The sequence below is a fragment of the Aethalodelphis obliquidens genome, unplaced genomic scaffold (assembly GCF_003676395.1).
Source record: "Aethalodelphis obliquidens isolate GAN/ISIS:26980383/991018 unplaced genomic scaffold, ASM367639v1 scaffold36, whole genome shotgun sequence".
NCBI classification, from domain to species: domain Eukaryota; kingdom Metazoa; phylum Chordata; class Mammalia; order Artiodactyla; family Delphinidae; genus Aethalodelphis; species Aethalodelphis obliquidens.
In genome coordinates, this window is record NW_020837980.1 from 5124349 (window position 1) to 5134438 (window position 10090).

Below are 10090 nucleotides of genomic sequence, written 5' to 3' on the forward strand. Positions count from 1 at the left end.
GACACGGGTTCAAGCCCTGGTCTGGGAAGATCCCACATGCCGTGGAGCAACTAAGCCTGTGTGCTACAACTACTGAGCCTGTGCTCTAGAGCCCACAAGTCACAACTACTAAGCCCACGTGCCACAACTATGGAAGCCCACGCTCCTAGAGCCCATGCTCCCCGACAAGAGAAGTCACCACAATGAGAAGCCCGCGCACCACAACGAAGAGTAGCCCCTGCTCACCACAACTAGAGAAAGCCCATGCACAGCAACAAAGACCCAATGCAGCCAAAAGGAATAAAATAAACAAATTTAAAAATAAATAAAAGAGGGCTTCCCTGGTGGCGCAGTGGTTGAGAGTCCGCCTGCCGATGCAGGGGACCCGGGTTTGTGCCCCAGTCCGGGATGATCCCACATGCCGCGGAGCGGCTGGGCCCATGAGCCATGGTCGCTGAGCCTGCGCGTCCAGAGCCTGTGCTCCGCAACGGGAGAGGCCACGACAGTGAGAGGCCCGCGTACCCGCAAAAAATAAATAAATAAATAAATAAAAGAATGCTTGAAATTTTCACAAATTTGATGAAAAACATTAACCTACACATCCAAGAAACTCAACAAGTATCAGCAATTATATTAAGTACACAGGGGTTAAACACTGTAATCAACCAGCAGAAATTTGCAGAATGAATAAAAAGCATGATCCAACCAGATACTGACTACACAACATGCCTTAGATTCAAAGACACAAGTAAAATTTTGCACACCAGTAATGTATCAAGGATAACTGAATATTTCATAATCAATATGCAGAATGGTATACTATAAACAACCCAAGGTTTGGAGCACCCATTTTATAAAAGTCTGTAAGTCAGTCAAAAATCTGATTTTCATTCATCCAAAATGTAGTTTTTTAGTAATATTCATATAAGCCCCTATCAGCGAAGCATACTTACAGATGAATGCATCTTGCATAATACCGCAGCACTGTCTTTACTACAGTTGCAGATGTTCTGAATTCTTATAATACAAAAGTAAAGCATCTTGAAATGATCATGTAGACCCTCTTTCACCACAAGATGGAACACAAAATAAAAGGCAATTTGGCTGGCCCCTTCGTTATCTATGCCTACTTTTGGTAGGAGATGCACATGGTCTATGTTAGCAAGGCTGGCAAAGGGAGAAGAAAGTCAGTCTTCTCTGAATACCAGGAAAAAGTGATTCCACACTTTACAAAATAGCGGTTATTTCACTGATACAGTTAATCTATATGAGTATATGTGTTCAACTGCATTACATAAATACCAAAATGTTCATACCCTTCTAAGGTAAGAAGGTTTACTACAATTATAACATGCTGCATTTTAAAGTAGCTAACATTATTTCTGATCTTCATCTATTAAACCTGCAACTTTTAAAAAGTCTTCTAATTTCAAAATTTTTAAATTATTGTATTCTCTGCTAGTGACAATAAATGTATCTCTAATTCTTTAAGTAAAACTCTACAACATATAGCTAACAACAGTCTTTGTACCACTTACTGGGGATTTGACAGGGAAGGGAAGAGGATACAGGTCAAGAAATACTTAAAACAATTTAAAATTAGACAATATAAAAGGACAGAAATTTGGGTAAATATTTTAGAACTAACTGATACTGTCTCATGCTGATTTACTAAATTGCTTAATGAGTTTATTCTAAGAATTAAAATTAGAAGACAGATCCAGAGTAAGCAGACTACATACAAAATGCTTACGTAAACTCTATATTGGCATTATAGCCTACAAATAAAAGCAGATTCAAGAAGACTTGTGATAAAACTCCAGCTCTACCACTCACTGTTAATACAACCATAAATAACTTTGCTCACTTGTCTGAGACTCAGTTTCCTCATCTATGAAATGGGAAAAATACTACCTACCTCAAAAGGTTCTGGCTGGAATTCAATAAAACAACATACATAAAGGGTTACTGCATGATGCTGGACACAAAGATTTCTACAATCCTTATCAAAAGAAAAACATGAGTATTTTACATTACACAAAATGCATCAGGAATTCTATCTAGATCACTGACAGCAAAATAATAATGTGGATGGAAAAGCCATTTACTTATTCCACATGCTAAACCTATAAAATAAATGATTTAAACTGGATAAAATCTAAGGAACTGAGTTTCTGAAATTCTAGGATTCTACCATAAAGTGATGCACAAAAAGTCAATGATATTGACTGCCACACTTTGCTCTAAAATTTATTACAAATACATAGTCTGGAGGACAAATTCTAGGAATATAAAATAAAACAAAGAGGCAGTGTATATTAAGAATCTGAAAAAATGTCATACACTTTGAGTAATAACCATTTTTTTAAAAATCAATTAAAAAAATTTTATCAGAGTTATGCACAAAGATTTAATATAAATTCTGAGGAAAACAACTATCCTAACTACAAATCAAGAACATACAAATCAAGTTCTCCAAAAATTCATGACGTAGAAAGCACTCAGTGTAAGCCTAGCAAAAAGAAAAAACTGTAAGACAATATTTACAATTTTGTTTTTTAAATGTCCACAAAAAACAAAAAAAAGCCAGCAAAATATAGCAGGAATTATCTCATATTAATGGAAATGGATTAACTCTTTTCTTTATAGGATTATTTCCCAATTTTCTACTGTAATCAACTATGATTTCCACAATCAAAAAAAATACGGTATTCATTTATGATTTTTAAAAAAATGTCAGTGAACAAGAAGCTAAAGAAAACTTCCTCAATCTGATGAGAACTGTACTTACAAAAAAACCTATAGCTAACTACTTAATGGTAAAAGATTACATGCCTTCCCCACTAAGAAGAGAAACAAGGCAAGGATGTCAGCTCTTACTGTTCCGTTTAACATCACACTGAAGGTCCTAGCCAGTGCAACGAGACAAGAAAATGAAATAAAAGGCAAACAGGAAAATATGAACTAAAACAGTCTCTACTGGCAGACAAGACTGTCTACATAGAAAATCCCAATGAGTTTACAAAAGCTACTAGGGTAATTGAATTTATTAACAAGGTTGAGAATTCAAGGTCAATATAAAATATCAATTTATTTATATAAATAATTGGAAACTGAAATTTTTTATAAGATTACCATTTACAACAGCACCAAATAACATGAAGCACTTAGACATAAATATAACATTTTGCACAAATATGTGCAAAATTATTATGCTGAAAGCTTTAAAACGTTAATGAGAAAAATCAAAGACTTTATTAACATCTTAACAACATTAAGATGTCAATACTCTCCATATAAAACTATAACTTCAGTGCATCCAGTCAAAATCCCAGGATGCTTTTTTATAGAATAGGCTGATTCTAAAAATGTACATGAAAAGAAAAGGAGCTAGGATACCCAAAACAAACACACACAAAAAGTAAGCTGGAAGACTCAGACTTCCTAATTTCAAGACATACTATAAAATTACATTAATAGGGACTTCCCTGGTGGGGCAGGGGCTAAGAATCCACCTGCCAATGCAGGGGGACACGGGTTCGAGCCCTGGTCCGGGAAGATTCCATATGCTGTGGAGCAACTAAGCCCGTGTGCCACAACTACTGAGCCTGCATGCCAACAACTACTGAAGTCCGCATGCCTAGAGCCTGTGCTCTGCAACAAGAGAAGCCACTGCGATGAAAAGGCCGCACATGGCAACGAAGAGTAACCCCCTCTTGCTGCAACTAGAGAAAGCCCGTGTGCAGCAACGAAGACCCAATGCAGCCAAAAATAAGTAATAAAAATTTTTTTTTAATTTACATTAATGAAGACGTTGTAGTTTGGGCCAAAGGAGAGACATATAGAACAATGGAAGAGAATTGAGAGTCCAGGAACAGATCTACACATACAGAGTCAATTGATTTTTGACAAAGGTGCCAAGAAAATTTACTGAAGAAAGAATAGTAAGGATAGTCCTTTCAGTAAGTGGTGCTGGACAAATTGGGTGTCAATACGCACAAAAATAAAGGGCGAGAGAAAAAGAACTTTGACCCATATCTTGCACCACATAGAAAAATGAAGAAAAAATTGATCAAAACAGATCACAGACCTAAAGGTAAAATCTAAAACTATAAAAGTTCTAGAAGAAAACACAGTTTAAAAAAAAAAATTTTTATATCTTTGGGTTAGTCAAAATTTTCTAGATAGGACGCAAAAGCACAAATCATAAAAGAAAAAAATGATAAACTGGACTTCTTCAAAATTTACAACTTCAGCTCTTTGAAAGATACTGTTAAGAAACTAAAAAGACAAAGCACAGACTGAAAGAAAATACTTGTGAACATATATATGATAAAGGAATTGTATCCAGACTATACAAAATTCTTACAACTCACTAAGAAAATAGACCAAAGATTTGAACAGATAACTTCACCAAAGAAGACATACAGATAGCAAATAATAGCAAATGAGCACATGAAAAGATGCTCAACATATTAGTCGACAGGAAAATTTAAATTAAAACATCAATGAGATAGCACTAAATACCTATTAGTATAGCTAAGATTAAAAGTAAAATGACAAATGCTGACCAGGATGTGGAGCAAATGGAACCATCAAACATTGCTGGTAAGGATGTAAAATGAAACAGCTATCTTGGAAAATAGTTTGGTAATTTCTTATGAAGTTAAACAAACATTTGCCACATGGTCAAAGAATCCTACTCCAAAATATTTAACAAAAAGAAATGAAAGCATATCTCTACACAGAGACCGGTAGATGAATGTACAAAGAACTGTACGTGAATGTTTACAGCAGCTTCATTCCTAAGTGCCAAAAACTGGAAACAACCTAAATGTCCACCTGGTGAATAGATAAACAAATTGTGATAGAGCCATACAATGAAATAGCACTCGGCAATAAAAAAAGAACAAAGCACTGATACATGCACTAAAATGGATGAATCACAAAAGCATTACATGAAAGAAACCAGAAAACAAGTTCTATACACAGTAGGAGTCCATTTATATGACATTCCAGAAAAGACAAAGCTATAGGAACAGTGAACAAATCACTGGTGGCCAGATCTACTGCTGAGGGGAGAAAACGAACTACAAAGGAGCAATGAGGGAACTTTTTGGAATGATAGAAATGTTCTTTGTCTAGATTGCGGTAGTGGTTACATGACTATTATGCATTTGTTAGAATTTAAATAACAAGATACTAGATGAGATTTTTTTTACTTGTAAAGTATACCTCAATAAACCCACATTTTAAAAGACGCAGGACATGCTCTTTTGGAAAATATGCATCAAGTTAAATGAGCTAAACCCAGCTAAATGGGTATTTGGGTGGGGTAAACAGTGGGGAAACAAAAAAATCAGAAATACTGGAAATCAAAATATTGATTTATCAATAGTAAATAAGAAGAAACACATTGATACAAAGAGTTACTCTAAAGAGAGTTGCCTTTTTTATTGTTCTCATTGTTTAGACAGAAAAATAGCAAAATTTGATGAGTTTCAAGAAAGACCAAAAGTCACAAGTAACAGACTGATAAAGGAGGCACAGTGATTACAAACTAAAATTTGGAAACAACTCACCTAAACATGCCCTTTACCACTTACTGATTAAAAGAGTCCCATCCACCCTAATGTACTTCCACCCCAATTTCTGCTATGAAGGGCAAGATAATAAACCTTCAAATAGTTTTCTTTATTCATAACAATCCTATGTACTTTACAAATCTTACATCTATAGCTAGGGGTTCAAGATAAAATGCCTCTAACCAGACAAATTCCTGTTTGTCCATTTAAGCTTCAGACCAGCTACCTGGTAACCATCTTTCTTTTCTTCTTCTTTTTTTTTTTTTTTTTTAACTGCCACCAAAAAAAAAAAGCTGTCTCTCTGTGATGACTTTCTGAAGTTTCTTTTTGTCTGTTATTAAGTATCAAGATGACTAAAATAAACAGAAAGCTCTCAGAAGGTTTGAGCTGATCACTCCAGTAAGATACATTTTTCCATTTAATAAAAGTTAAGAGGTAAATTGTAACTTTCATCACTTTGTTTTCTTTATGTTTATTCCATTTGGCTTGTACTGTTGCTAGGAAACTTGTTCATAATAAGATTTCCCAGCCCACAGAAGAACCTCCTAGCCAGCCTGGAGGATACCAAACTTTGTAACCAGGGCAATTCTCTACCACACAATTTACTGGCTAGCCAGCACCATACAGGTGCACTTCCCCTGGCATCCCCCCGCTGCATTAACCTTACAGGTACAGTACAGCGAATTCCCTTAATGCAACAGAAATCGCAGCAGAAGGTAAATGATATGAAGTGTTCAGCTCTCTGATGGCAGAGAACAACGCGAATTTATTGCCACTCCCAGTCACCCCACCCAACTAAATATTCTGGGTATTTTGTCTTAAATTGTGGGGTGAAATGTTAGCCCACCCCAATGACAAGATGAAACGTCAGTCCACCCCAATCTCTAGTACCATGCAACATCCAAACTGCGTCCAAAAGCCATCATCCAACTACCGTCCAGCTAAATATTTGGAGAGTAAGGTGGGCATCAGTATCTGCACAGTTCAGAGGGGGAGGGAAGGAAAGGAGCCGGAATTCTTAAGGTGCCGCTGAATCACCTATAGCTGTGACCAGAACTTTACCCTCCAGGAAATCAGCATCTGCCCCAACTCTCATCACGGAAGCAAGTGAGAGTAGCAGCAGCAACATCATCCTACCAAAAAAAAAAAACCTACTCAGCGCTGCTTTTAATAGAGATCCCACTCCTTCGAGCGAAGACAAAAATAGGTTTCATGTCCAAAGCTTTGCTCCGCACTACGCAACAAGGGCAGATGGAAGAAACATCTTTGAGGAGAGAGGGGGCGCACTTCAGAGGATGAAGGATACCTCACCACTAGGAAAGTTACTGGCTGCTGCTTTCACCCCGAAACGTCACTTTTATTGCAACCTATGGCCCAAAGTAACGGCAAGGAAATGTCACTGACGGCCGTTGTAGAGCTTTTACCCTGGTGTACTTGGCCAAGTCGAAGGGGAAACATAAACCAGGCGCGATCGGTGAAAACTCGGCAAGGATCAAAGTCAACGTTCAGTGGGAGCTTCGGTGACACAACAGTCACGTGTACTTGTGCGTAGGCTTTCGAAAACATTCGATTCTGCAAAGCGCAGGGGCCGAAACCTGGCGGAGAGGGCAAGCACGGGTCGGCACCGCCCGCCAAGGGAGGCAGGTCACGCCCCCTGACTCTCAGGCACCGCGACCGACCTCCCGGGGCCAGGCCCGGGCGGAAGCCCGGCTGCGCTCCCCGCCCGCGCCCAGGCCGCCTCCGGGCGCGCGGCCGGCCTCGCGCGGCCCCGGCCCCAGACCCAGGCCCGAAAGGCGAGCGTCCGTTTACCTGCGCCCCGGCTCTCGCCGCCGCCGCCGCCGCCGCCGCCGCCGCGCCGCTCCCCCACGCCGTCAGGTGAGCCACCCACAGCACACAGCCCTGCACGCGTGCACCCGGGCGCGACCCTGACCCGGGGAACCAGGGCCCCGGCTCCACGAGTTGGGGTAGCCCACGTACCACGCACCACCCGGCTTCCAGCACCTCTGCCCCCGGAAGTTGATTTCCGCCAATGCCCGCCCAAGGCCGCGCCTGTCACTCAACGCCCACACGCGCGTCACGTGTGCCTATGCTGAGGCCGAGCCCGGGGGCCCCATCTTCACAGGCCCGCCACCTCTGGCTCGAGTGGTCGTCGGAGCGCTGCCCTGGGAAAGAGGTTGACTCAGGCGCTACTTCCTGGTGGTTACATCTTCTAATTCCCCTTGAATGACAGGCCCTTTTTCTATATCTAATCCATGCAAATCAAACCGTCCCCAAGTTGGCACTGCCATCCGGGACTTTGTAGGATTGTTCCAGAGAAGAGGAACAATCCACTTCACCACCTCCAAGCAGAGTTCTCTAAATACTGGAACTGAGTAAAGTGCTGACGTGTGCTCAAGAAACAGTGGACTAGACAACTGCTCCATCTCCTCTTGACGTATCGGAACTCTCAAAGCACCAGGATGCACCCAAGCCCGGAGCCTTTCCAGACCACTGCTGTATGACTTCAGCCAAAGAGCTCTGCTCTAGAATTACGTACGTTCTTGTCTTCATCTCCAGATCACAGCAATTTGTAGATTCCATCTCTGTTTCAGAGAGAATCAATTTTCAGCTACCAAGACACCCCCTTTTTTCCAAACCGTCAAATAGTTTCTCCTAAAGAAAAGAGAGAATGACAAAACTGACCGTTTTATTTGAAAGCAGGCATGGTTATATAGATTTTTTTTTTTTTTTTTTGGTCCATTGCAGACTGTCCATAGATGTGAAAGAAAAACAATTACCAGGACATTTGTTAAAGATTTTTCCATTTTTGACATGGGAGGCATTTGGGGAACATCTATTTAACAATTTACATAACAATTTTTTACTGTCCCTACTGAGCCAAGTTGGGACAATCCAAGAGTGCACAGGATACACTCAAGATCTTTGCCTTCAAGGAGTTAACAGTCTAGTAAGAAAGACAGACAAGTAACCTAGGAATTTGAGCATAAGTCTCTGGAATATTCATGTTCATTGTATAACAGGCATTCTTTAATGTTCTGAACTTTAACATTTTGGACATTATTTTTCTCATCTTTCCATTGAACAAAACTGGCTCAAGCCTGTAATAATCTCTGCTCTGTACTGGAGGTGGAATATGTCAGCAAGGAATCCTAACAATCAGTTCTCCAGTAAGTGCAGGCTCAAGTGATTAATGATATTGAGCATGAATTTTCAATATTGAAAGTTTCAATATTGAGCATGAATATTGCTCAATATATTGAGCAAATATTGTCACCTCTTCTACACCCTTTTTTCCTGTCCACCATCTTCTTTGTGTGCATAGCAAACAGATTTCTATTATAGGAAATCTGATGCTTTCTTACACATATTTGTTTACCTATCTACTAGACCACCAAGTCAAGGACCACTTCTCAGTTGTATAGCTTTTTTTTTTCTTTTTTTACTAGATCACTGCTTTATTATACAGTAAGTCACCTACATACAAGCGAATTCTGTTCCAAGTCATTTGTGTATGTCTTAGTCTACTTCTCCTTTATCATTGTATATCCTGCAACCTAGCACAGTGTCTAGTGATTAGAAGAAAGAATTTAATAAATGTTTCTTAAACTGAATACATACAGTTATCTTTGTATCATTTTGTGTCTCATCTCTTTCTGCTAGAACCTTCAGATGAGTTTCTGAGAGTTTTCATTGATATATCTACATGCTCCCTCTGTCCCACTTAATCCAATATTTAGTATTAAACAGATTTATAAAAACTAGTATTTATTGAGCACTTGCTATGTGCCTGGAATTGGGCTAAATATTTTAAACGTATTATCTAATTTGTCATCACACGAATTCTCTGGAATAAGTATGTTAATATATTCACTTTTTAGGTGAGGATACAGACTTAGGGAGGGTAACTCGACCAAGCAGCAGAGCAGGATTCAAAGTCAGCTGTGCCCAACGAAAGGATTTGTTGATTCACTACAACACACTGCCTCTGCTTTTCACATCATTTGTTTGTGAACCCAAATCTCTCCACCTCCATGATGTCTTTCTCTCCTTTTATTAAGTACAGTTCAATGGTTGTTGGTATATTCACTAAGTTGTGCAACCATCACCACCATCAACTTTAGAACATTTTCATCACCACAAAAAGAAACCTCATATCCTTTTCCAGTCATTCCCCGTTCCTACTGTTCCATGCTCCTCCCAGCCCTAGACAAGCATTAATCCACTTTTTGTCTCTATAGATTTGCCTCTTCTGCACATTTCATATGAAAGGAATCATGCAATATGTAGTCTTTTGTAACTGACTTCTTTTACTTCACACCATCTTGACAAAGTTTGTTGATCCACTCTTCAGTTGGTGGATATATGGGTTGTTCCCACTTTTTGGCTATTTTGAATAGTGCTTCTATGAACATATACAAGTTTTTGTGTCAGCATATGTTTTCATTTCTCTTGGGTATATACCTAGGAGTGGAATTGCTGGGTCATATGGTAACTCTATGTTTAACCTTTTGAGGAACTATGGGACT

General features: G+C 39.4%; 1 protein-coding gene across 15 annotated transcripts in view; it reads right to left on the minus strand.

Annotated features, from left to right (window-relative positions):
• Positions 1 to 7574, minus strand: part of CCDC91 (coiled-coil domain containing 91) — a 406785-nt gene extending 399211 nt beyond the window's left edge. For 12 of the 15 annotated variants that reach the window (XR_003437762.1, XM_027129339.1, XM_027129348.1 and 9 more), the window contains exon 1: positions 7374 to 7574. The gene's annotated coding sequence lies outside the window, so the exon portion shown is untranslated. Of the gene's footprint in view, positions 1 to 6988; positions 7013 to 7373 lie in introns of those variants that run through there. The other 3 variants (XM_027129350.1, XM_027129340.1, XM_027129335.1) reach the window with 3 other exon arrangements.
• Positions 7575 to 10090: the final 2516 nt, after the last annotated feature.